This window comes from Urocampus carinirostris, chromosome 12 (genome assembly GCF_059441175.1).
Source record: "Urocampus carinirostris isolate Australia breed hairy pipefish chromosome 12, RoL_Ucar_1.0, whole genome shotgun sequence".
Lineage (NCBI taxonomy): Eukaryota > Metazoa > Chordata > Actinopteri > Syngnathiformes > Syngnathidae > Urocampus > Urocampus carinirostris.
Genome location: NC_142360.1, coordinates 778,971 through 806,952, shown reverse-complemented (window position 1 = coordinate 806,952; position 27,982 = coordinate 778,971). Strand labels below are relative to the sequence as shown.

The 27,982-nt window shown below is 43.0% G+C and overlaps 1 long non-coding RNA gene and 1 pseudogene across 1 annotated transcript; both read left to right on the top strand.

Annotated features, from left to right (window-relative positions):
* Positions 1-734: 734 nt before the first annotated feature.
* LOC148354602 (uncharacterized) lies at positions 735-22,896 on the top strand. The gene is made up of 3 exons (XR_015852208.1): positions 735-840; positions 17,202-17,271; positions 20,799-22,896. It is a non-coding gene; the product is annotated as an uncharacterized LOC148354602 (long non-coding RNA).
* On the top strand, positions 18,416-22,896 carry LOC148354601 (cortexin-3-like; annotated as a pseudogene).
* Positions 22,897-27,982: the final 5,086 nt, after the last annotated feature.

Below are 27,982 nucleotides of genomic sequence, written 5' to 3'. Positions count from 1 at the left end.
GACGAACTCGTTAGACCTGATAGATTTGTCGTTTTGTGATAGTCGGTGTTTACCAGATGCTACCCGTAATTGACAAATTTGCGTTTTTCCGTACACATTTTCTTGTACGTAGTACACGTCTTAAAATGCATGATAAACATACTTTGTATGGCAAAAACGCACAGGTTGACAGGTAGTGCCGGGAAGTCTGGTCACAAGCTTGCTTCCCTTCTACACTCTCTTGACTTCACAGCAACTCAGTGTACTTTATGTTACAAAAGTTTCCCTTTCCTTACTGTCCATTTATTGTGCCCGCACGCCATCTGGCGACTAGTATTATATCGTTCCAATTATTCATGTGATTTGTTTAAGTCAATCAGACTCGCTTGATGTATTCATGTGATCTTGTATAAGCCAATGAGATATGTTGTTTTAAGCCTGTGTTGTTGATAAATTAGCTTGTAGTGATTGGGTGTGAGTGATTCCTCCGTGAGCCAATCTTGGAAGCAGATCTAAGGGAAAGCTCTGGTAAACCTATTACCGGACTCAGAGTGTTTTTCTCTCTTTACTTTAATACAATTTCAAGTTTTAACCTTGACATAACCATACATAGTTAAAAAAAACAGCTTTGACGCGTTGTTATTCGGTGCCCTGCCACAAATACAGTAGATCGAAACGTGATTGGCTGTTGCCTTGTAGTGGGCGCAGCTTGAAGAGAGCGCCTGCTTTTTTTCCAAGGGAGCCTTCAGTCAAGTGCGAGAAGCGCTGAGCCCGACACAAGAGCAAAAGAGAAAACAGCAATTGGAGAGAACGGCGTCACAAAGTTTGAGGCGAGTGCTCAGGAGCTTCGCAAAGCATCAGGTTAGTGCGTTCTCACCTTTGTTTTTCTTTTCCCTCACCCTCTAAATAACAGTTTTTCAAATCAAAGGAACTGTGTGTTGGCTTCAGACTGTTTCCGTTTAATTATAACTTTATTTGTACTTTTAATTTGAAAAAAAAAATAGTAGTCTTAAACCACCATTCTTTGAGCATAATAACTTTTCTTGCTTAATGCAACATGAGATGCATATATATATATATATATATATAAATTTGAAATGATAGAAAATAAGATATTAATCAGCAACACTTTTTAAAAAACAAAATGCATTGGTGCTCTAATCTCAGTTAGATTTGTGGAATTGTAATCTAAATTCTAATATTATAAAAGGTCCAAGTATCAAGCCAATTCATCTAAAATTCAGAAAAATAGAAAATTAGCGTCTAGTCCTGGTTGGATATGTGGACTTGTACTATTAAATTCACAATTTCCAATATGGGTAATAGTTATCGGTATCATGATGGCTGGCCCTATATTATGGTATCGAAATCTAAAATATATAAAATAATGTTGAAAAAAATAAAAAAATAACCATTAATTATATTTACTCTCAGTGAGTTTAAATAGGATGGGAACCAATCAGGCAACGGGCAGCAGCTGGTGCCAAACAAGCGGGCACAGGTGATATATATATATATATATATATATATATGTCCATCCATTGTCTGCACCGCTTATCCTGAGTACGGTCGCGGGGGTGCTGGAGCCCACCCCAGCTGTCTTAGGGCAGTGGCTGAACCGCTTTCTCAAGAAGAACCATTCACTTGCTCATTCACACCTAGGGACAATTTGAACCAGCCAATTAGCCTGAAATGCATGTTTTTGGAATGTGGGAGAAAACCAGAGTGCCTGGAGGAAACCCACGCACACACGGGGAGAACATGCAAACTCCACACAGGATGTTCGATTTCATGACCTCAGAACTGTGTCGCACATGCGCTAACCACTGCACTGCCGTGCTGTCCATATATATATATATATATATATATATATGGTATATACATACAGTGGAACCTCGGTTTTCGAACGCCTCTCGGTTCGAACAAATCGGTTCTCGACCAAAAATTTCGAGAAAATCTTGCTTCGCTGTTCGGTCAAATAATCGGAGTTCGAACGCCGGTACGCTAGGGTGCGATGCTGAGCGGCGTACAGGTGTAGATCGTGTAGATTGCCCCCACCCCTCGTGAAGAACTGTTATCACGTGCGGATGTGTTTCGTTTCGCTTTCGCTTTTAATATACCGTATTTTCCGCACTATAAGGCGCACCTAAAAGTCTACATTTTTTTCAAAAGCTGACCATGCGCCTTATAACACAGTGCGCCTTATATATGGCTCAATATTAAATTCGCAAGGTCTCGCAACTACGAGAAACAGCCGCCGACTCCATTTTTCGCGCTGTGCATACTGGGAAATATTAAACAACGATTCTCTTTCATACGTGCATTTGTATAAACAAAAATGGCTCCTGTTAAGAGACACGCGTACAACGCCGAGTTTAAACTCAAGGCGATCAGTCACGTAGCACAACACGGCAATAGAGCGGCAGCGAGAGAGTTAAACATAAATGAATCGATGGTACGGAAGTGGAGAAAGGATGAAGATAAGCTCCGCCAAGTAAGGAAAACTCAACAAAGTTTCCGTGGCAATAAAGCAAGATGGCCAGAGTTAGAGGAGACACTTGAACAGTGGGTTGTTCAACAAAGAGCGGCAAGCAGAAGTGTCAGTACGATAACTATACGTATGAAGGCAACAGCGCTGGCACAGGAACTCAATATTAAAGAATTCAGGGGTGGTCCTACTTGGTGCTTTCGTTTTATGAAAAGATGCAATCTATCCATCCATACTCGAACTACTGTTTCACAGCAACTGCCAGCTGACTTCGAGGAAAAGCTGGCCACTTTCCGCACTTACTGCTTAAACAAGATTGCTGAAGAAAAGATCTGGCCAGAGCATATCATAAATATGGACGAGGTTCCACTCACCTTTGATATTCCTGTGAACCGCACAGTGGATAAAACGGGAGTACGTACAGTGAATGTACGCACCACAGGGAATGAGAAATCCTCCTTCATTGTAGTTCTCGCCTGCCACGCTGATGGCCAGAAACTTCCACCCATGGTGATTTTCAAGAGGAAAACTTTGCCAAAAGAAAATTTTCCAGCCGGCATAGTCCTCAAGGCTAACTCGAAGGGATGGATGGATGAAGAAAAGATGTGAATGGTTGAGAGAAATTTATGCGAAGAGACCGGGTGGCTTTTTTCACACAGCTCCGTCCCTATTGATTTACGACTCCATGCGCTCACATATCACCAATAGTGTAAAAAACCATGTGAAGCACACTAATTCAGTGCTTGCCGTCATTCCGGGTGGGTTGACAAAAGAACTCCAGCCGCTAGATGTTGGTGTCAACAGGGCATTCAAAGCCAGACTGCGTACTGCGTGGGAGCAGTGGATGAAAGAAGGCGAACACACGTTCACCAAGACGGGGAGACAGCGCCGGGCGACATACGCCACCATCTGTCAGTGGATCGTAAATGCATGGGCTGATATATCAGTCTCAACTGTGGTCCGAGCTTTCAAGAAGACGGGAATTGTCCCCGAACAGTCAGACAACATCAGCAACACTGACTCAATTAATGACGACCTTGATGAAACGGAGCCGGACGTGTTGGATGGCCCATTCACTGAGATGGTCAATTCGAACACTGCAGAAGAAGAATTCGAGGGATTCGTCGATGAGGAGCTTATAGGGTGATCTTTGTTTTTCTTTTGTGTGTTTACGTTTTACATTTTACAGTTATTATGTTATTGCTTTATTGTTATTGTTTTGCACTTGTTTTTGCACATTACGAGTGTCACTTTATTGCGATTGCACTAACGTTTCATTTAAAATAACAGTATCAGACGTTTTTTTTTTTGCGTGTTGACTAAATGGAGGAAAAGTAAAATGATATGCCTTGATGTTGTTCAAAGATATTAAAGATGTGTCACGAAAATGCTTTACCTCAGAGAAAATAATAAAACGGCTGTTTATTTATTTTGGGAGTGAATGGAGTTGTGGAAAGCTTGTTTGTTAACAATAAAGTTTGACCTTTTTGAATATTTTGTTGACATTCCCTTTAGCGTGGCAACATCTAGAGGTTGCATAACGTAACTCCATTCTCTACTGTAGTCAAGTCAAGTCACATTTATTTACCGTAAATAGCCCTTAATCACAAAAATGTCTCGAAGGACTGCACAGGATTACAATTACAAAATTGCACAACTACCTGATCTTAAACCAGCATGCACTTATAGCGCCTTATAATGGGGTGCGTCTTATGTATGGCAAAAGTTTTAAAATATATCATTCATTGAACGTGCGCCTTATAACACGGTGCGCCATATAGTGCGGAAAATACGGTAGGTGTACCAAGTGTTTTAGCTGCTAATTATGCCTCCGAAGAAGGTCGGTGCAAGCAGCAAAGTTGCTACAGGTGAAAAAAGAAGAGTAGTGCGTACAACTATTGCATTTAAGAAATAAATAATAGCAAAATATGAAGAAGGTGTGCGAGTTTCCGATCTTGCTATACATACAGCATGGCTTCTGCTGAGCACCACAAAGGTAAGAAATCCTATTCATAATTCTTTTCTTTACCCTTTGTTTATTTTTACACGTTCATGTTAGCGTAATCTTTCGTACGGAATATTACGATAACGCGAACGTACGATTAGCCTGGGTTAGCTTTGTTTACGTAAAACATTCAGAGTGTTGTAACGGAGCCCCATTTCCAATGAAGCGCTAGCCACTTGTTGTGGAGACCCGGGTGCTAAATGACGTGTAAACGACCAGATTTTTTTATTTTTACACGTTCATGTTAGCGTAATCTTTCGTACGGAAGATTACGCTAACGTGAACGTACGATTAGCCTGGGTCAGCTTAATGTTTACGTTCATGGTAAACATTCAGGGTGTTGGAACAGATTAAAAATGATTTACATTACTTATAATGCGAAAAACGATTTCAGTGATTGAACAAATCGGTTTTCGAACAGGGTTCTGGAACGGATTATGGTCGAGAACTGAGGTTCCACTATATATATATATATATATATATATATATATATATATATATATATATATATATATATATATATATATATATATATATATTTGTATACATATGGATAGGGATATGTGTATGTACGTATTGATTTGTGTATATGTATGTGTATTATTCTTTTCAATCCACAGATGGGTTACCCAAACAAACTACCCACAGACTCACAAAAACACAGACTTGAAATGTATTGTCTGTTGGCATCTGCTAATCAATAGAGTTGTGCTTTTCTTGTTTGCAAAATGCTGTTATGAAAGAAACATCACCTGGATGCAACTGGGACGCATCATCAGTGATGTATCCTGGGTTCATTGAGTGTTTCGGGTCTTGCAACATCAGACACTCTCGCCCAGGTGACCCATCCGAGGTTGATCAGGCCTCAACTTGCGTCCCAATAGCAGTCCAAGATCTGCCCTTTTGAGCCAAAGCCACCTGTTGGCTTTTTCTGCAGCTTCACAAGCGGATTTAATGGCTTTCTTCTTGGCTGCCCGTCACACCCAACCGTCTTAGGACTTTGCAGTAGGATCGTCCAGCAAAACCCCTGCAGCTGACCTCTATTGGCTCAAAGAAAACTTTCCAGCCCCTGTCTCTGCACTCCTCCACCAGCTCCTGGTACTTTGCGCGTTTTCTTCCATTGGCTTCCTCAATGCGCTATTCCCACGGGACTGTGAGCTCCAGCATGATTAGGTGTTTTGAAGTCTCAGAGGTGATTATCATGTCTGGTCGGAGCGATGTTGCTGATATATGCTGGGGGAACCTTAGTTGTTTCCCAAGGTCGACATGCAACTGCCAATCAGAGGCAATGTGGAGGAGTCCTGATGTTGTCTGTGCACAAGCCCTGGGTTTCTCTCCTGCCTTGATGAAATTGACTGCCTTGCTTGTGGCTTGATGGTGTTTGCCCCTGTTGACTGCTAGTGCAATGCACTCAGCAACTGCTCTCAGTACGTGGTCATGGCGCCAGCGATAGCAACTATCAGCCCGGGTTTTTGGGCAGCTGCTGGGGAGGTGTTCCAAGGATCCTCTTCCAAAGCAAAGGGGGCAGGAGGGTGTTTCGCTCTTTCCCCACACATGAAGGTTCGCTGGGCTTGGTAGGACATCGTAAAGTGCCTGCACAAGGAACCGGACACGGTGGAAGTCTGCTTGCATGATGCTCTGCCACCTCCACTCCCTTCTGAGCTCTCCACTTTCTTCCGGTTTTCACTTCAACCCCAGCTGATGACACCTTGCTGTCCTTGGAATCCCTGTACTGAAGAGCCTCTCTAGTACATGCCACCTTGAACTCTCAGTGAGCCAGCTGAAGGGTAGCTGGACGGTATTGGTTGTCCCGTACAAAGCAGCCCTGGTAAGGCTGCGGGGAAGTCCTAGCCACTTCCGGAGAAAGCTACTCCACAGTTGATACCGGTATTGCATAGACTCTGGGAAGAATAGAGTGCTGGTAGATCCAGGCTTTAAATCTACCAGGCAGGCCAGACTTGTCCACCTTGGTGAGCCACATTGCCAGTTGTTTACTCTCTTGGGTGGCAGCAGTCTTTCAGAGTTGACAAGGAGTTTCCCCAGGCTCTTAACTTGTTGTTGCAAAATGGTTGGGATCTCAGTTCCAGAGATCGAAAACCTGAACTTATCCACCACTTTTCCACTCTTAGAACCATGGATCTTGAATTTGAGGGCTTGAAGCTCATCCTCGCCCATGTTATGAGTCTCTCCAAACCCTGCAGGACCCATTTACTCCCAGGGACAGATGTTGTGGTGATGGTAAGGTTATCCATATATGCTCTTATGGGAGGCTGGCAAACACCTGATCTGGATATTGGCCCTCTGCATTCCACTTCTGCAGCTTTGACGACCATGTTCAATGCCAAAGCAAAAAGGTAACGGATATGCTACAACCCGTTATTATGCCTTTCCCAAGGCGATGCCAGTCTGATGTTACTGACCTGGAAGTGAACGTAAGCCTGAAGTTGTCATAATAATCCAGGATCAGGTGCTTGATCTTGTTAGGAACGTGGTGGAGTTGTAGTGGAAGCTCAATTAGTTTGTGTGGAATCGACTTGTAGGCATTAGTCAGGGCTAACCACAACACAGCAAGGTCTCCTCTGTTCTCATGGGCTCCTCTGATAAGTTGTGTGACTACCCCAGTGTGCTCCAGGCAGCCAGGGGCTCTAGGAATCCCACCCTTCTGGACGGAAGTAGTTGTTCTTAAGACTGTCAGTCTTCGGGAGATGATGCTAAAGAACACCTTCCCTTCCACACTCAATAGTGAGATTGTTCGAAACTGGTTGATATTTTTCGAGTCCTCCTCCTTGGGAATCCAAACTCCCTCAGCACACCTCCACTGGTTTGCCACTCTCTCTATATGCCAGATCACTTTCAAAGTCTTCCACAGGTGCCAGAGAAGCACTGGGCGGCTTGTAGACAAGGCAGGGTACATCACTGGGTGCAGATGCTGACCTGGCTGCCTTGATGACCTCTTCAACCTCCTTCAGGCTTGGCTCCGTCAACTTGAAGTCATCTGTAGGTGGGGCTGAGGTGATGAGAGCTTTGTTGGAACTTAGGTCTTCTTCCCTCAATGTGTTCTTGAGGAAGCAGTTCAACTCCTCTCTTGAGCACTCAAGCCGGCCACTTTGCTTGTCCCCAAGCGACCGCTTAGCAAAATGGAAGGGATTGGCAATGAAGGCCGCCCGCTTTCTTGCCCTTTCCCTTCCTCATCTCCTGTGCCCCTCTGCTCTGCGTAGAGTTGTCAGCTTTTTCCGCAGGATGTTATGCAGTTCTGTCAGCGGTTGCTTCTCCTCCTCAGCGGCTACCTTGATGATTCGGAGCTCCTGGCGCAGTTGATGTATCTTTGTGGCTCTGCGGTTCATGGTGTAGGGGGTGGTCTTGGTTTTGCACTCTTCAGTTCAGCCGAATCTCTCTGAGCCATAGCTGGCGATTATGGTGGTCATCACTTGGATGACTTTGGACATGTCCTCATCAAACTGCCGCCACACGCTCTCTTTGTTCGCTGGAGGCCATTTTATCCGCTTCTGTGGAACTACTCTGCTAGGGTTGGGAGACTTTGGCACGTGAAGGGACTGGGATCTGTGGGTTGCCTCCTGTCCGGACTCCTCGTGCGTCTTACCAGGTCCAGGACCTGTGCGTTGTACCTCGCTCTCCTGTTCCAAATATTTCATTCTGGCCTGATGGATTTTTAGGCCGCGGTTGTTTTTGCATATTTTGCCGCAGATACATGTCATAATCGTCGTCTGTTCGTTTGCAGGAGTCCTTAACCTTTGGTCCGTCCGATTGGAGATCTCATCCTCCCCCCCTCTCGGGTTCTCCTGAGAGTATCTATTTTTAGGGCTTTTCGTAGCTTGTTAGGGTTCCTTCTCACGAAAGATACAGACTGATGTGCTAACCCAACCTGTCTTTCCTGACTGTCAACTGTCTCTCCAGTAGTCGACCAATATGTTCTTGGTTGCCACCTAGTCTTCCTAGGAGTCACTGGCAGTGCCAGCTTGTAACTTGAAAGAAACATCTCCTGGATGCAACTGGGACGCATCATCAGTGATGTATCCTGGGTTCATTGAGTGTTCCGGGTCTCGCAAAGTTGGACATTCTCACCCAGGTGACGCAGCCGAGGTTGATCAGGCCTCAACTTGCGTCCCAGTAGCAGTCCACGGATCTGCCCTTTTGGCTTTTTCTGCAGCTTCACTAGCAGATTTAATGGCTTTCTTCTTGGCTGCCTCTGTCACACCCAACTGTCCTAGGACATTGCAGTAGGATCGTCCAGCAAAACCCCTGCAGCCGACCTTTATTGGCTCAAAGAAAACTTTCCAGCCCCTGCCCCTGCACTCCTCCACCAGCTCCTGGTACTTTGCGCGTTTCCTTCCATTGTCCAGTGCTGTGGAAGGCTCTGCCCTCTGAAACTCGATCTGCAACCTTAATGGAAGTGTTCAAATCTAGGCTTAGAACACAGTTATGTTCTATAGCTCATGCATGATGTTGACCTAGCAGTCAAAGGGACATTTTGTTATTACTGTACCTATATTTTGTGGTAATGATTCCTGTGAACAGCCCTTTGAGACTTATTGTGACTAAGTGCCATACAAATAAACATGACTTGAATTGACTTGACTTTGATGACTAAATTGTTGTTAAAAAAACAAACCAATAAATAAAATAAATGAGACGTTGCTACAGTTACTCAGTACTTAAGTAGTTATTTTTTCCACCAATTACTTTTAACCAAGTAATTATTTGGATGTTTACTTTTTACTTCTGCTTAAGTCATATTATTCTGAAGTAACATTACTGTACTTAAACTTGAGTAACAATGTTGCCTACTCAACCCACCTCAGTTTATATGGAAACGTATCAACGATATCGACTGACTATTCACGAGTCTTTAATTTCAATGGTAACTACAGGGACAGGCTACTTGTTGCGTGGCGCTAACGAACGTGTTAGGAAATAGGTCACTTTGAGCTTAAAGAAGCCAAAAATGTTGACCAAAAAAATCACTCCTAGGGTTCTAAACAAAGCTGCAAATACGCAAGCTGACTGAATAAGCGTTGCTATTTTTAGCCACGGGAGAGACAAATTGTCTGTGGAGTGACTTGTCTTTGCGCTCAGCAACAGACGTTTCCTCACGGCTCGTAACTCCGCCGGCAGACAATAAGGATGATAAACTTTGCCTATTAAATACTCGATTTCTCTGTCTGGCGCAGGTTGCGCTTGGACAGGCAGCAGAAGGAGGGCATTTTGCGCACGACTGAAAGCAAACTCTGGCACAGTTAAGTGTTCTTACGGCATGCAAAAGAGGAACCCTGGAGACCACTGACCTTTAAAAAGCAAATGTTACCTCACGGATGGCGGACAACTTGCGAGCAGTGTTGGGAATAACTCTTGAAAAAAAGTCGTTATGTAACGACGCTATTTTTTTCAGTAACCGGGTAACGTGACTGATTATTTTTTCTGCTTTTACCGTTACTGACGATCAAAAGGGCTGCGTTACTTTTGTCTGCAGAATGCCAACAGCGGTATTTATTATTATTATTTACCCCACGTCTCTTTTGATCATGTCACCATTCAACATGTGACTACCATATAGTTAGATAGCGATAACGAATTTATTATTTACTGATGCGGCAAAAAAAAAGACTGACTTGTCGTTCGCGAATGAAGCGTCTCTATGAAAGTGAAGTAAAGGGTATGGCTCCCTACCAATCAATCGCTGGCTCCCATCGAGACGCCTTTTGTCTCTTGTGTTCTGTCAATTTACATTTTTTTTGGCTGAGGCTCCCTAGCACTCCATGCTGTCATGGTATTGTATTCTAGACTGGGAAGAGAACAGCTTGTGATTTTCTGGGCTGTGTTGATGCCTCTCCTTAAAGTTTAGTAGGTTGACCCCTCGTTTTTAAGCAGTGACAAGCTCAACCTCTATCTAAAAACCTCAAATTTAACCTAAGATGTGCTAGCAGCTCTCCATGATGTCATCTTTCAGTCCTCCAAACTGGGCAGAGCACATTCAATGATTTTCTGGGCTGTGTTGATGACTTTCTGTACAGGTTCAGATTCTGAACAGTGTGGCCATCTTTAACAGTTATCAAAAATCCTCAGATCAAAGCTAAGACTTGCTAGCTTCCACGCTGCCAGGGTTTAGTGTACCACACTGGGCAGCTAAAAGCCCATGATTTTATTGATTGTGTTGATTATTTTCTCTAAAGTTTAATATAATTTCTATTATTCCTTTATTACAGATCCAACCTAGATCTCCACACTGTCAGGTTTTATGACACGACCTACCAGGGGCCATGTCCGGAAATCTGATTCTGTTTTTGGAGAAAGAAGGACATCTAAATTAACGTTTTTCAAGTCTGAGTGGGTCCGATATGTGCAAACGCCCAAGTGGAAGTAACCTTTAAAGCCTTAAAATCGCAGAGAGAGGAAATAGACTGGCTGATTTTTGGTCTAAGATCAGATAATTGCAATTGTGTAATTGTTGTCCTGTGCAGTCTTTTCGGACATTTTTGTGATTAAGGGCTATATAAATAAATGTGATTTGACTTGACTTGACTCGAGCGGTACCTAAAATGGTAGATGGCGGTTTCACTTTGAAAGTGTTGTGGGGAATCACAAAAATTTAATTCCTGGCCGCTTTGCTCCTTCATCTGTGCTACTTGCCATTGGTCTTGCCCTTAATCTTGCTCCCTCGTTTGTCCGCCGTGTCACAATGTCCACTTTCTCTTGACCGATCGGAAAACATTTTTCACTTTGTTGGAGCAATTTTTTTCCCCCGTCGCCAATGGCCATTTATCACCTATAGGGGCGTACAAATGTTTTTATATGAGCCAATACAAAATCTTAAAGGACCTGTGTGTGTAATAGCGACATCTAGCGTGTCAAAATAATACATTTGTTCAAACAAAGCACCGTTGATTCAAAAAGCAAGCCAAAAAGCATATACTATTTTATAAACGTAGTTTTAGGTTTAGACATATGTAATTGTATTCCACAACTAGAAACTGCCACGTCTGGCCACCATATTAAAACTACGGAAGTCTAAAAAGCATTTTGCGAAGATAGCTTGTCCGAGTGGTGCTTTTAGCACTTAACAGCCACTTAATTGAGCCCTGCATGTGATGGTCGGCAAGTCCCATCATTCAAGTATATATAAATATATGTAACCGCGGTGTACATGTCCCACCAAAGATCCACATTCACGCTGGACTGGATGATGAGGTTTTTATTATTACAGTTTCTGCAAATGGATGAGTCACAACATTAGCTTTTCTGCTGGCTTGAACTCTTTGAGTTCTCTCTGGTAAGACTGCCAACAAAGCATATCAAAGAGCTTTCTTTTCACTTTACATAAAATACATTTGAGAATATCACAATACATTTCGACATCTTTACATTTTAACAAGATACTTTTAACAAGAGATCGTACAGTGGATTTTTAACGTTTACAATGAATTCAACATATTTTTCTTTAGTCTGAGTTTTAACCACAGCATCCTTTTTTAATGTATATGAGAAAATAGGAATAAAAACAATAATGAGCATAAAAACGGGTACAATTTACCTGCAAATGGATGAGTCACAACATTAGCTTTTCTGCTGGCTTTGATCTCTTTGATCTGAACAAGGGGAATTCATATTTTAGTAAAACAGAAACAAAACGAAAATAAACCTAAAAAGCTTGACAATATCAATCACATTACTGTGCATGTCGAGAGATTTGTCAGCTGGGGTTATAATGTTTAAAATTAACTTCTTTTGTGGAGCACCAAAAGATGTGTCTTACCATTGCAGTTCTCTCTGGTAAGACTGCCAACAAACCCCGCCTCCCGGTCACATGTCAGAAGCCAAAACCAAGCCCCACCCCATTCCAGCAGATGGCACTGTTGGACTCATCATTGCAGGACATTTACCAAAAACTATACACATATTTCAGCAGGAATTTCAATAAAACAAAAGTTATTATTACACCCGTTACATATATATATTTTTTTTTTTTTTGGGGGGGGGTTATATAGATAGATAGATAGATAGATAAATACTTTATTCATCCCCGCAGGGAAATTCACATTTCCAGCAGCATCCCTTCGTTGAGAACAATACAATAATAAAGCAAAAGGAATACAATATGCAAATACCCAATGTGACGTGCTAATATCCACTGTAGCGTGTTGTATAGAGTATTTAAATAGTGCTACATAAAATACACACTGCAATAAAAGTACGGTAATATGAAATGTAGGAGGTGTGGTTTAATGTGGGCCTTTACTCCGTGTCACGGGGCGTGGTGGCGTGGAGTGGGGTGACCGGACCAGAACGGAGGCAGGAAGCAGGAAGGGAGAACTCAATTGCATAACGATCCATAAGTTTTATTTAACAAAATAAAAGTCGCCCAATACTCCGGGACCAAAACAGAACAATACAGAGTTCCTCCGGCACGAACTCAACAGGACAAGGCATAAAAGACGGAAAATGTTTAAACCTAAAACAGGACAAGGCATAACAGACCTGGGATTGTGTAGATATGTGTAATGAGCCAGCGCCCGCCAAACCCAAAATCCAGCCTTAAATAGCAGACCAGCAATCAGCTGATCTGCTGCAGCTGAGTTCGGGGGCGCGGCAGACTGGTAGTCATGGCGACCGTGACAGAGCCCCCCCTTTAAGGGACAGCTCCTGAGGTCCCCAAAAAAGGAAAAAAATAAATAAAATACTACCTCACGCCCCGGAATGGTTCGACGCTCGGCAGGGTTGGGGGGGGCCGGCAGGCAAACTGGACCGGCAAACACGAGGACAGACAGGGAATCAGAACCGGCGAACACAGAGGACAGACAGGGAATCAGAACCGGCAAACACAGAGGACAGACAGGGAATCAGAACCGGCAAACACAGAGGACAGACAGGGAATCAGAACCGGCAAACACAGAGGACAGCCAGGGAATCAGAACCGGCAAACACAGAGGACAGACAGGGAATCAGAACCGGCAAACACAGAGGACAGACAGGGAATCAGAACCGGCAAACACAGAGGACAGACAGGGAATCAGAACCGGCAAACACAGAGGACAGACAGGGAATCAGAACCGGCAAACACAGAGGACAGACAGGGAATCAGAACCGGCAAACACAGAGGACAGACAGGGAATCAGAACCGGCAAACACAGAGGACAGACAGGGAATCAGAACCGGCAAACACAGAGGACAGACAGGGAATCAGAACCGGCAAACACAGAGGACAGACAGGGAATCAGAACCGGCAAACACGGAGGACAGACAAAATTGGCAAAAACAGGAGAGAGTCAAATTCAGAACCGGCAAAACAGGAGAGAGTCAAATTCAGAACGGGCAAAACAGGAGAGTCAAATTCAGAACCGGCAAAACAGGAGAGAGTCAAATTCAGAACCGGCAAAACAGGAGAGAGTCAAATTTAGAACCGGCAAAACAGGAGAGAGTCAAAATCAGAACCGGCAAAACAGGAGCAGCGGAGTCGGACTGGCAGGCAGCGGAGTCGGACTGGCAGGCAGCGGAGTCGGACTGGCAGGCAGCGGAGTCGGCCCGGCAGGCAGCGGAGTCGGCCCGGCAGGCAGCGGAGTCGGCCCGGCAGGCAGCGGAGTCGGCCCGGCAGGCAGCGGAGTCGGCCCGGCAGGCAGCGGAGTCGGAGTCGGACTGGCACGCAGGGGAGACTGAATAGCAGGCAATCGGCACGGTAGTCGGGCAGGCAGGCATGAGAGTCGAACAGGCAGGCGTCAATTCCTCCCGGGACCCCATTCGAGGCACAGCAATGGCCACGACGGGCGGGGCCGTGGTTCGAACGGGCAGGGAGTCGAAGTCGGACTCAGTGGGCGCTTGCCAAGCTGCGTTCTCCAGGTCTCCCCAAATCGCGCTGGGATCGTTCGCTGAGTTCTTGTTGTGGCTGGCTCATTCTGTCACGGGGCGTGGTGGCGTGGAGTGGGGTGACCGGACCAGAACGGAGGCAGGAAGCAGGAAGGGAGAACTCAATTGCATAACGATCCATAAGTTTTATTTAACAAAATAAAAGTCGCCCAATACTCCGGGACCAAAACAGAACAATACAGAGTTCCTCCGGCACGAACTCAACAGGACAAGGCATAACAGACGGAAAATGTTTAAACCTAAAACAGGACAAGGCATAACAGACCTGGGATTGTGTAGATATGTGTAATGAGCCAGCGCCCGCCAAACCCAAAATCCAGCCTTAAATAGCAGACCAGCAATCAGCTGATCTGCTGCAGCTGAGTTCGGGGGCGCGGCAGACTGGTAGCCATGGCGACCGTGACACTCCGCCGGGTGGAGTTAAAGAGCCTCATGGCATGAGGAAGAAAAGATCTCTTCAGACTGTCCGTGGTACAAGTCAGTGACAGTCTGTCGCTGAAGCTGCTCTGTGTAGTGGATGTGATGAGTTGTCCATGATTGATCACAGCTTTTTCAGTGCCCGTCTCTCTGCTACTGTTGTCAGGCTGTCGAGCTCTGTGCCCACAACATAGCTCGCTTTCCTTGCCAGTTTATTGAGACGAGAGGCATCCTTCTTCTTGACGCTGCCTCCCCAACACGCTGCCGCATGGAAGAGGGCGCTTGCCACAACTGTCTCATAGAATATTTTCAGGAGCTTTTTGCAGATGTTGAAGGAGGCCAGCCTTCTGAAGAAGTAAAGTCGGCTTTGACCTATCCTACATAGAGCTTCTGTGTTGGCAGTCCAGTCCAGCTGCACACCCAGGTATTTGTAGGTCTGCACCTTCTCCTTTGATGGTTACAGGAACCGGGTGAGTTTTAGTTCTCCTGAAGTCCACCACCATCTCCCTGGTCTTGGTGGTGTTTAGGTGCAGGTGGTTTGCGTCACTCCATTGGACAAATTCCTGAATCAATTTCCTGTACTCCTCCTCCTGCCCACTTCTGATACATCCCACTATCGCAGTGTCATCAGCAAACTTTTGCACGTGTCAAGACTCAGAGTTGTACTGAAAGTCCTATGTAAACAGAGTGAATAGGAACGGAGAGAGCATGGTCCCCTGCGGAGATCCTGTGCTGCTAACCACAGTGTCCGATGTACAGCCCCCCTGTTTCACACCCCAGTCTGCCTTTCAGGTAGTCCGTAATCCATTCTACAAGGTGTGCGCTAACTCCCATCTCTGTCAGTTTCCTACTCAGTAGCAGAGGCTGTATGGTATTGAAGGCACTGAAAAAGTCCAAAAATGTAATCCTCAGAGCCCCCTTAGCCCTATCCAGGTGAGAGAGGGATCGGTGTAGCATGTAGATTATAGCATCCTCCCCTCCCACCTTCTCCTGGTACACGGACCTGTAGCCTCAGGTTGTACAGCACATTTCATCACATTTTTTTCTTTTTTTCTTATGGTAAACATCCATCCATCAATTATCTGCACCGCTTATCCTCAGTGAGGTCGCGGGGGTGCTGTAGGACAGCAATGGCTCTAATCTCCAGTATTTCCTTACAAACAAGTTTTGGGGACACTGTGTGTGTCGCATGCCTGCATCATCCTGGACTGAGCTATCTTCGGGCAGCAGGCAGGGCACACCCTGAAGTGGTTGCCAGCCAGTCGCAGGGCACCCAGAGACAGACAACTCACTCGCTCATTCACACCTAGGGCCAATTTGGACCGGCCAATTAACATGAAATGCATGTTTTTGGAATGTGGGAGGAAATCGGAGTGCCCGGTGGAAACCCACGTAAGCACAGGGAGAACATGCAAACTCCACACAGGAAGGTTCGATCTCATGACCTCAGAGCTGTGCCGCACACCCGCAAACCACTGCTGCTGCCCTGCTGCCCCTCAATGGTAAACAACCATGAGAATTAAAAAAATGTTGATATATTATTAAAAATATTCTTAAAATATCTATTTTTCTTATCAAATAAAATATTTAAAACTATATTCAAATTGAAGGGATGAGACTTAAAATGACCATAAAGTATCAATAAAATAATTAAGAATCATTTTCTAAATAAAAACGAATTTTATAATAAACTGAATTTTATGAAATGCACATACATTTTCTTGAAATTATGTTGGGCAAGACACTGAATCCCTAATGCTCTGATGAGCTGGAAGACTCTCTGTATGCGAGTGTGTGTGAATGGGTAAGTCTGAAGTACATTGTAAACCACTTTGGGAGATCTTCAGTGACTCCCAATTGCATTACCATACCGTTCAGGCATCTTCCACTTATTTCACTGTTTCCTTCCCTAGCCACTCATGTGAGCTACTTTTCTTTTTTTTTTACAAATGTCTCATTATAACACTTAATGTTTGAGCTGCTCGGGAATAAAAACAGTAAAGTAAGGAGTGTATTTAAATAAAAAAAACATTTTAAGAAAGATAGCTAAAACTGGTAGATGGGTGAATGGATGGAGTTTCAATTCAGCTAAATATCCAGCTAAATTGAGATAGCTAACAGGCTAACCAAAGCTAGTTAATACCTAAATAGATCCATGAACAGATGTGTGGCAAGCTTGCCACCTAAATATGCAGCTCACCATTTAGCTACCTAGCTTTCACAATCAAATAACAAGAACAAAACAGTCTTTTGGACATATTGATGAAGCTTGGAAGAAGTAGAGAAGAAAACTGACATTTAAAACAATAAATTAATGGTTTCAATCTTTTTCAATGTCAAAATTGGGATAACCTTCCCCTCTTGCTCCTAGCATTAGCACTGATAGAGCTACTGGAGTTTTTTCTAAGAATTAACTCCTTTTGTTTACTTTTCTTTTAGATGTGTTGGACAACTGCCATCATGTCTTCCGAGGACATCGCCTAAGACTCAACAGGCAGAGTTGGCTTTTGTAAATAACATTTTTTCTCGCACGAGCTCTTTTCTCCTTTTTGTCGCTACACCATTAGCCTTTTATTTTTAACGTGAGTGTCGTCCCTGAAGTGAATGGTGAGAAGAAGTTCTTGGGCCTACTTATCGTTCCTTATCTCGGAGGCCTTTGTGCAAATTAGCGTTAGCTATTTAGACATTGATTTGTCCACCGGAGCTCTCATCAGTCTCACTAGATGACCGTTCAGTACGCCTGTTTCTTAATAAGTGCCTGGACTTAATGACTATTGCTCTTAAATTTTATCGCCTGGGTGCTGGGTGCTTGTAAAGCGTTTAACTCATTGGCTGCCATTGACGGGTAAAAGCATCAAAATCAATTTCAGCCAGGCTGCCGTAGACTTCTATGAATGTCAAAATCAATTTAGTTGTGGATACTATACACAGCTATAGACATCAAAGATCCATTCTAGCTAGTCTGCCATGTATAGCTACAGACATCAAAGGTCCATTCCAGCTGGGCTGCCATGGACGGCTTTAGACATCAAAATCCATTTTAGACAGCTAAATATGTCACTGATTCATTCTAGTGAAGCTACCCATAGATGGCAAATGTCCATTCTATGTATGCAAAGTTAGAAAGCTAAAGTCCAAACAAATTTTAGCTTGTTTGCCATAGACTGCTTTAGAAGTCAAAGGTTCATCCAAGTTAGGCTGCCAAAGTTGGCAAAGGTCCATTCTAGCTAGGCTGCCGTAGACTGCTTTTTACATGAAAACCCATTTTAGCTAAGGTGCTGTAGACTGCTTGATACGTTAAAATCGGTTTTAGCTAGGCTGCCATAAACTTCTATAAACACCAAAGATTCGTTTTAGCTAGCAGTGCTGTACACTACTTCAAACGTCAAAATGGTTTATTGCTTTGCTCCCATATACAGTTAGAGTTGTCAAAGGTTCATTTTAGCTAGGCTGCTATTGATAGTAAAGGTATATTCGAGCTAGGCTACCGTAGGCGGTTGTAGACGTCAAAATTCATGTTTTTAAGGGATTTCATTTTAGCATTTTTGCCATGGACGGCCATAGATGTCAAAGAAGTAAGAGTTTGAAAAGATCAGCAAAGGTCAACCCGAGTAAAAACTGAATCTCTCGCAAATTCCTGAAACAGGTCTCTTATGAACCACTTTCCCTCCTACTCGCCTCCCCCTGACACGCCTAGCATCCAGTGTGCAGCACTGCCTCAGGGCCCCGTGGAGGATGAGCGATGTGCCCACGCTGGACTACGACTTGCTGCTATCCCCGGCCGGCCCCTCGCTCCCCGGGGGCCCCGGTGGGGGCCCGGGTGTAGGTGGCAACGGTAGCGGAGGCCTGCCTTTGGTGGGCGTGGACGCCGAGCAGCGCACGGCTTTGGCCTTTGTGGGCCTCCTCATGCTATTCCTGATCTTTCTGCTGGTCAGGTGCTTCAGGATCCTGCTGGACCCTTACAGTCGCATGCCTGCATCATCCTGGACTGACCACAAGGAGGGGCTAGAAAGGGGTCAGTTTGATTACGCACTGGTGTGAGGAATCAGGAGGATGACCGTGTTGTCGAAACACTCAAGGAGTTCATAATTTTTGTTTTTGGTTCCTGGTTTTGGAGGCATCCCAGACCTGCACTCGCCAAGACCAGCTGGACCACCAAAGGCCAAAATGCTAACGCTGCCTTAATCGGACCTGAACGGCACAGAAATAGAACAACAAAATAGGAATTATAATTGATACATTGTCCGCTCGGACACCAAAACTGTTGCAGAACTTTTGACTTAAATCACTCTGTGATTTTTTTTTTCCAATAACTTGTACAAATTAATACAATAGACCCCCGAGACAAGACACAAATTTGTTCTGAGATGGGGATCGTGAGGTGAAAAAAAACAAAAAACTAAGTAGTATATGGTTTATATGAATAAATATATAAATACATGTTAAAGAAAAAGATTTTTTCCAGCTTTGTTGTGACCTGACTTGAGCTGGTAGAGTGGGTGGATGCAAAATGGTGGAGGAGATGGCAGATAAAAGAATTCCTTGCCTTAATCATCTCTTAATTTTTAATCATAGTCCTGGCCTTAAAACTTAGCGAAGGTAGCGATTTGTGTGCCTTCCTATATTTCTTGATAGTCACTAGCTTTGTTTTGATAGTCATTATGTTTTAGCTTCACCTTTTAGCATCACTGCAAGATTTGGACCTTAGTGTATAAATATAAGAAGAAAATTATACCATTGTATAATTTAGTCTATACAGAGCACATGCTATTCTGAACCGAATGAAGAGTAAGGCATTACGGGAGGTAGTTTGGCTATAACATATCAGGATATTCATGACGTCACCTAACAGCATACGGGCATTTTAAAGACTCGTCGTGCGCACGAACACTGCAAAGTTTAATTTTATGAGTTTTTGGACACACAAAATAATATATTTTGATGTTGTATAGTGGGGAAAAGGGCCGTAAAAGGAGTCCAAAAAGTATCTTATTCCACACCCTAAAGTGAAAACGTCAGAAGCCGCGGTCGCCTATACCGCAGGGTCTCGTCTAGAACTACTATTATGTTACACACTCTACTGTCATTGTCTGAATATGACTCAGATTGGAGTTGTATTCCATCTTTACAAATGTCAATCAGAGAGTACTTATTATTTATACACTGATTTTATTTTATTTTTTTACTACTTTTTGTGTGTACTGAAGGCTATACTGACAATTATTCTGCAGTTACAGTTAATGACTGGAACACCACAGTGCATCACATCCCATACCTGTCAACCGCCACGGCTCCATGCCCTTACAAACTGTCGTATTTTCTCTTACAAAATACTAAATAATCTTACACCATACTTTTTTTCGGGAATGATGCATGATGGGAAAACCCCAGGCGGCAGACGCATGCGCATCAAACCGCTTGCTTCGTTTGCAACAAATAAACCAAAACGAGATCGAGGGTACCGCAGCGAACTGGTTTGATTTGATTGATTTGCCATCTCGTGATAGTCGGTGTATACCGGATGGTACCCATAATTGACAAATTTGCGTTTTTCCGTACAGATTTTCTTGTACGTCGTACACGTCTTAAATGCATAATAAACATACTTTGTATGGCAAAAACGTACAGGTTAACAGGTATGACATCCGGTCAACAATGAGAATATTTTTTTTGGTCACAAAAAAAGAAAAGAAAACCTTTTCGTGAATGTAACTCTGCCCAAATTGTCTGATTACTTTTAGTATTTTATTGCAGAACACATAAAGTGACAGAAATTTGACGATGTCAAAGTACTTTGGACGTTACCATCGAATCCTTTTCCAGTCCTAAGCATGAGACTGTCGTTGCAGTGACATTTACGTATCGCAACTACAAACTCACCATGAATAATCTAACTCTTGCATGTCAAAACATGCGGCCGGTGGATTAGTTAATCGGCAACTAGATGAAAATTGCTTTGAATTATTTTTGGTTCAGAGTCTAATTTGGTGGTTACTGTTTCGGCTGATTTTTTTGCTGTTGATTTGGACTTCACAGCGGTTCTCCTCATCCAGGCGACAGAGACAGCAAGAACTACAGAATCTCGCAGCCTCGAGATTCTGGTGTGAGTGGACTCCAAGCCCAGAGACCCTGGTCAGCCATCTTGAGCTTCTAAACGTTATCTTTCTTTTGGGGACTTCTGGGGCAAGAGGCGATGTGTTTGAGAGTGTGGAAGAAAGCTGTACACGCATTTTCTTTTAAAGGGTGATGGGGTCATGGTCACCGGAGGTGGGGTCTTATGACTGGTGAAGCCTGTTGAGGCTTTTCAAACAGTCAAGTCAAGTCATGTTTATTTTTTATAGCCCTCAATTACAAAGAGTCTCAAAGGGCTGCACAGATCACAGATTATTGTAAAAGTCCTCCAATTGGTTGATTTATAACTATTATAATAACTATAATTGTTGATAATAGGTAACATTTCATTTTGGATATGCAGTAAAATAATTACTGTCATGAACATGACACACAAATTCAGATCATTAATCTTTTGATACTATATTTCATTTTGATGTGTTAGTATTGTCCCTTGCAACATTTATTGCAGCTTAGTCATCATAGAACAGGGATTACCTTCTCCTTTTTTCTTTATTTTCCTCATGGAGGGGTTATTTATTTTTCCCCTGCCCTCATGTAGGTTTTAGATCAGGGGATGTGTAACTGGTAGTCTGCACAGCATTTTAAGGCTCCTTGTGATTAAGGGCTATACAATATTGTACAAAGAAACATGACTTGATATTTTTTATGAATAAATATGTTGTGTATAGAAAAGTTCCTTGTCATCTGTGATTATAATGCTTGGGGTAGGTTACTAATGCTGAAAAACAAAGGTAAAAATGTGGGGAACAGAAAGTCTGGATCCGAACCCAGAGCGTCCCTGGTCTAACTAGATTAAATACATGCAATATATTAATCCATGTTATGGCAAATACATTTAATTCAATTAGCTTGCATTGTATTATCTATTTAAAATCAATAGTTATATGAATGCTTTTATATTAAATTAATACAAACCACGTTCATTACTGTACGAAAGTGGCCTCATCGGTCCTATAATAAAATACTAAAAGTAATTAGGCCATTTGGGTGTAGTTTTATATTCAAAAAGTTTTCAAATTCGAACTTTTTTTCCTTTGTTTTGTTTCGTGACCCAAGATGAAACTAACTAGTTTCTTATTATGAAGAAGGTTTTGACGTTATTTTTTTGTTTTTTCACTGTAAGTTCCTTTCTGTTTGTTTTTTTTTCATTAATCAGTGCTTTTATTCTGTGTACAGTGACTTTGAGTGTCCTGAAAGGCTCTATTATTTATTATTTTTATTACTCTTTGTTATTATTTATTGTGTGTCATGTATTATTTTTATTATTTATTATTACTGTATCATTAATAACACTGATACTTCCCGTTCATTTAAAAGTTGTAGCGACACCGTCTGACGGATAGAGTAGCTGCAAGACCTTTCAGTGTACGCTTTTCCCTTTTCACATTTAGTGCACAAGCTGTTTTTATTTGGGGGGCATACGTGGGCGAACTTTTATTAGCAAATAATGTTCAAAACCCTTCAGCATTTGGCTACATGATGTGACGTAACACCATTGCATGACCTTTTCAACACGACGCTTCATCTTTGTATTTATTGTATGTAATTGATTGTAATCATTCACTTTTTTTTTGCGACAACGAAAACAGTAGTTTGTGTGAAAATTTTCGGGTTTTGTGTGATTTTGTGTTTATAACTTGAGAAGCCATATTAATCAAGTCTATGTATATGTTGAGTAATATTTACATTTATGCTCATTCTTTTTATTTGCCTAACATTTGTGGCGATAAAAAAAATCTATACATATAGTGTTTTAGTTTTCTAATCTGGACTCCGCTTTGCGAGTCTCTTTTTTTCTAGCATCCTTAATTAGTCATTTTAGAAAAAGCGAAAACAATTTTACACTTAATTACTTTTATTTATTTTTTTACCTTATTTTCTTATCTCTTTTCACACGTTTCCGCTTTGGTTTTGATGCACAAGCCAAAACCAAATGTGTTCTTTCCTCAATTGTGTGTGAACAATTTATACTGAATAATAAATATTGCCATGAAAATGAGGTTGTGGTTTCATGACGCAGTCGATGATGTTCGCTCTTTCCCGAAGCCTAATTGGGGGATTGAGCCCTCCTCGGAGCCAAACGTCTAGACAGGTGAGTTAGTGGAAACATGAATGAATTAAATCCAGAGTTAGAGTCCGTGAAAGGTTCACAGTGCTTGGCGATCAGCCTTTGTAGCATTTTCACTTGACTCGCGGGGTCTCGTGAAATATCCCTGCTGTGCTGTTAGAACAGCTTCCAGTTGTTTCACCGTTTTACAGCATTGGGCTAAAATTCTGACAGAAACCCAAGGGCAAGGTGGCCATAGGGCTACTATCACTATCTGGTAAAATGGTGACATTTTGTTGTACATATTTAGATTATATTGTGGTCACAGGCCACATATTATACAATTTATGACAGAAACCATAAATTCACGGGCTGTAACTTGCCCCCTGGCTGGACTTTGGACATAGCTGATATAAGGTTTCCGAGTAGATACAGCTTTTGGAAATACAGATGAGAGTTTCTGAATGGAGCTTAAATAAATAAAACCTATATTTAAACTGGAAACCCTAGGAAACATTTTAAAAGTCCGATTTGGGGCTGAAATCCGAGTTTGACACCCTAGCTGGAAACCCTAAAAAAGCTTTAAAACGGAATGCTGAATGCATGAATAAATAAATAAAGCATGGCCAGCACCAGGGGGTAGAGCAAGCAGAGTATTAGGCCGCTCAATACTACATCATGGAGATATTCTCCCTACCGTATATACTTGTATCGAAGCTAAATTTACAACTATATATTAAAATACTGAAATCAGGGGGTCAGTCTAGTTAGTGGGTTAGTGATGGGGTTAGGGTTATTTTTTTGGTTTGAGCTAGGGTTAGTGTTTTGGCTGGAAATGGGGTCATGGTTTTAAAACATTCCCCATCACTAGTTGCTCAACTGGCAAGCAACCAGCTTGCTGCAAACAGGGTTGTGAGTTTAATCCCCAGTCAAGCCTGTACAAAACCTAGGGTTAGGGGCCTAGTGCTAGATGGAGCTATGATTAGTGTTTTGGTCCTAACTTGGGTCATAGTTTTGATGGAAGCTGTTGGCTGCACTATTGAAACAAAGGTTAGGGTTTTGTTGGGGATTGGGTCAGGCAATAGCAATATTATTATCACTGATAGTTTAACTAGTATTCTGCCTGATCTCCTCACACAGGGTTGTGGATTCAATCCCCAGTCAAGCCAGTACAAATTCTAGTTTTACTGGATTAGTGTTGGCCCTAGGTTTAAGGTTTTGTTTAGAGATAGGGTTAGGGTTTCGGATGGAGCAAGGGTTAGACTATTGCACATTCACCATAACTGACAGTTCCACTACTAAGCTCCTTGATTTTTCTTCACAGCATTCTGTTTTTGATCCCCAGTATAAGTCCTAGTATAGTGGCCTTTTATTGGAGCCATGGTATGTCTTTTAGTGTTGGAACTAGGGTTTGGGAGAGAATTTAGGTCTAAATCAGAAGCCGTGATAGCTCAACTGCTAAGGTTATCTAGTCGGCGGCTGCTTGCCTTAGTTGCAAAACTTTGCGACTTAATATTGATCCATATATAAGGGGCACTGTATTATAGGCGCATGGTCAGCTTTTGAAAAAATAAAGGCTTTTAGGTGTGCCTTATAATGAAATAAATAAATAAATGTTTCGACTTTACTGGTTTTGACAATCACACGACTAGGGATTACTGTTATCAGGGGTTGGAAACCTATGGCTCACGAGCCATATATGGCTCTTTTCACAAGCAGACATGGCTCCGAATAAAATACAACTGTACATCGCTCACGTCGTCGCGACGACGAGACCGATTCAGATTCCTGCTATAACAGAATTCTGGACTGAGATTTTTTATCTTGAACAGCTGAAAAGTTTCAAGTATCTCGGACGATTGGCGTAAGGTAAGTGCTGCGCACAATTATTTATAGTCGGGCTGCTGCCGATCGCTGGTAGAGGAGTAATCCCTCCCCCAACTGCAAAGAGCCTGCTCGGCTTCCGACTGCTCACAAGTAAGCATGGGTTGTTGTAAAGGGTGCTCCTGCTTCCGTTGGCAGGTAGCCCTTCTGAGGAACGTGTCCGTGAGCTAGAGCAGTTTAAAAGGAAAATGTTAGGCACCACTGCTAGCGTGGGTTGTAGCGAACCTGCAGTTAGCATTAGCCCTAAGCGGCATGCTAATCGCGGTGAGCCAATCATATACACATAATAAGTTCAGCCCCCTAGCTAGTCCCACTCCACCCCAGTCTACTGGCTCCCACACGCTAGTTATAGGTGACTCCATCACCCGTAACATAAAGCTTAGCACCCCAGCCGGATGCTTAGCACTTTCCGGATGCACTGTAACCGTTACAGTGCATCCGGAAAGTATTCACAGCGCTTCACTTTTTCCACATTTTGTTATGTTACAGCCTCATTCCAAATTGTATTAATTTAATCTCTCATCTCAAAATTCTACACAAAATACTCCAATAGGACCATTTTTTTAACTTTTTTTGAATTTATTAAAAATAGAAAACTAAGAAATTACATTTACATAAGTATTCACAGCCTTTGCCATGAAGCTCAAAATTGAGCTCAGGTGCATCTTTTTTCCGCTGATCATCCTTGAGATCTTTCTACAGCTTAGTTGAAGTCCACCTGCAGTAAATTCAGTTGATTGGACATGATTTGGAAAGGCACACACCTGTCTATAAAAGGTCCCACAGTTGAGTGTGCATGTCACAGCACAAACACCAAGCATGAAGTCAAAAGAACTGTCTGTAGACCTGCGAGACAGGATTGTCTTGAGGCACAAATCTGGCAAAGGGTACAAAAAATCTCTGCTGCTTTCAGATTCAGATTCAGATTCAGATCTACTTTATTGTCATTCTAGTACACGTGTATACAGAACGAAATGTCGGTGAAGGTCCCAATGAGCACAGTGGCCTCCATTATTCGTAAATGGAAGACATTTGGAACCACCAGGACTCTTTCTAGAGCTGGCCGATCGCGGAAGAAGCGCCTTAGTCAGGAAGGTGACCAAGAACCCGATGGTCACTCTGTCAGAGCTCCAGCGTTTCTCTGTGAAGAGAGGAGAGCCTTCCATAAGGACAACCATCACTGCAGCAATCCACCAATCAGGCCTGTATGGTAGAGTGGCCAGACGAAAGCCACTCCTTAGTAAAAGGAACATGGAAGCCCGTCTGGAATTTGCCAAAAAGCACCTGAATGACTGTCAGACCACGAGAAACAAAATTCTCTGGTCTGATGAGACAAAGATTGAACTCTTTGGTGTGAATGCCAGGCGCCATGTTTGGAGGAAACCAGGCACCGCTCATCACCAGGCCAATACCATCCCTACAGTGAAGCATGGTGTTGGCAGCATAGAATAGAACAGAATAGAATAGAATATGCCTTTATTGTCATTGTTACAACATGGGATATATTATAACAACGAAATTGGACGACTCCAGTTCCACATTTTACAGTGAGGATAATAAAACAAAAAGATAAAGGAACAAAGAACACCAGTTTTAACTGTCTTTGTTGTAAATAGGCTCTGCTTCCTCCAGAGGGTGGGTGATGAGGGGGGTGAGGGACAAACAGAAATGGTGGATCGAACTGGATGTTTGATCTTACAGTGCACACAGTCCAGTGTATTTTCCCGAATTGCTCAGTCCACGTATTTAATGTATTTGGGGAGTACAGTCCATAAACATGCCCGATTAAAGTCGCCGGCGACAATAAAAGCTCCGTTGGGGTGTGCAAGCTGCTGTTTATTGATAGCAGCGGGCAGGAGATTTAGCGCTATGCTAACGTTAGCATAAACAGCAGGCACAATGACCACAGTTAGCTCTCCCGGTAGATAGAAGTGTCTGCACGATACTGCTCAGAATGCGGCAGCGAGACTCTTGACTAAGACAAAAACGTTTGAGCATATTACTCCTGTATTGGCCAACTTGCACTGGCTCCCAGTCCACTTAAGATGAGACTTTAAGGTTCTCTTATTAACATACAAATGTTGCATGGACTTGCACCCTCTTATCTCTCTGAATTGATTTCCCCCTATGTTCCTGCACGGAGCCTCCGCTCGGAAAATGCCGGTTTACTTGCGACTCCGAGAGCCAAAAAGTCTGCAGGCTCGAGAGCGTTCTCCATCCGGGCTCCGGTGCTGTTGAATGCTCTGCCTCCGGAGATAAGATCTGCAACCTCAGTGGAAGTTTTTAAATCTAGACTTAAGACACACTTCTATTCAATTCTATGATTGATGCCCACCTCATATTTTGTATTATCCTGTCTTTTTCCGACTGCATGGCTGGAGGTGATACGAAGGAGAAGGAAGATTTGAGATGAGTCAGCGGACCAGCGTCTGACTTGGAGCATGCAACGCCCGCATTGACCAGCTGGCAGAGATGGGAAGCTGAGTCATTGCCATCATGGACTTTTTGGAATAGTTTACAGGCTGGGGGCGTCGTTGCTGTCATGCACTTTACGGACAACTTTTTTAACATGATATCTAGTGTTCTATTTTATTGATGTTTACTATTGTTTGTGTACTGTAACTCAATGCTAAATCTATTCCACCCTGGTCATCCTGGAAGAGGGATTACCACCTGTGAGGCCCTTTCTCAAGGTTTCTTTTTTCCTCACGCTGAGGTTTTGAGTTTTCCCCTTGCCTGCATGTTGGTTTAAGATCAGGTATTGGTTTAATTGTAATCCTGTGCAGTCCTTTGAGACATTTTTGTGATTCAGGGCTATATGAATAAATGTGACTTGATTTTACTGGACTAAGATTCCTGTATCATGCCCCCCTGTTTGGTTGGAGCTAGGATTAGGGTTTTGCCATAACTATGGTTAGGGTTAGTTTTGGTTGGGCTCTGTAGAAGCACTGGTAGCTCAAACTCTAAGATGCCTGTGCTACTCTCAGAAGGTTGTCGATTCAGTTCCAAGTCAAGGCAGCAAAATTCTAGGGTTAGGATTATGATTGGAGTTAGAGTTAGGGTTTGGTTGCTCCTAATCCAAAAATGTATATTGCCTTGACTGAGAATTGTACCCAGAACTCTGCAAGTGTAACACTGGCCTGTTTTCGTTTGT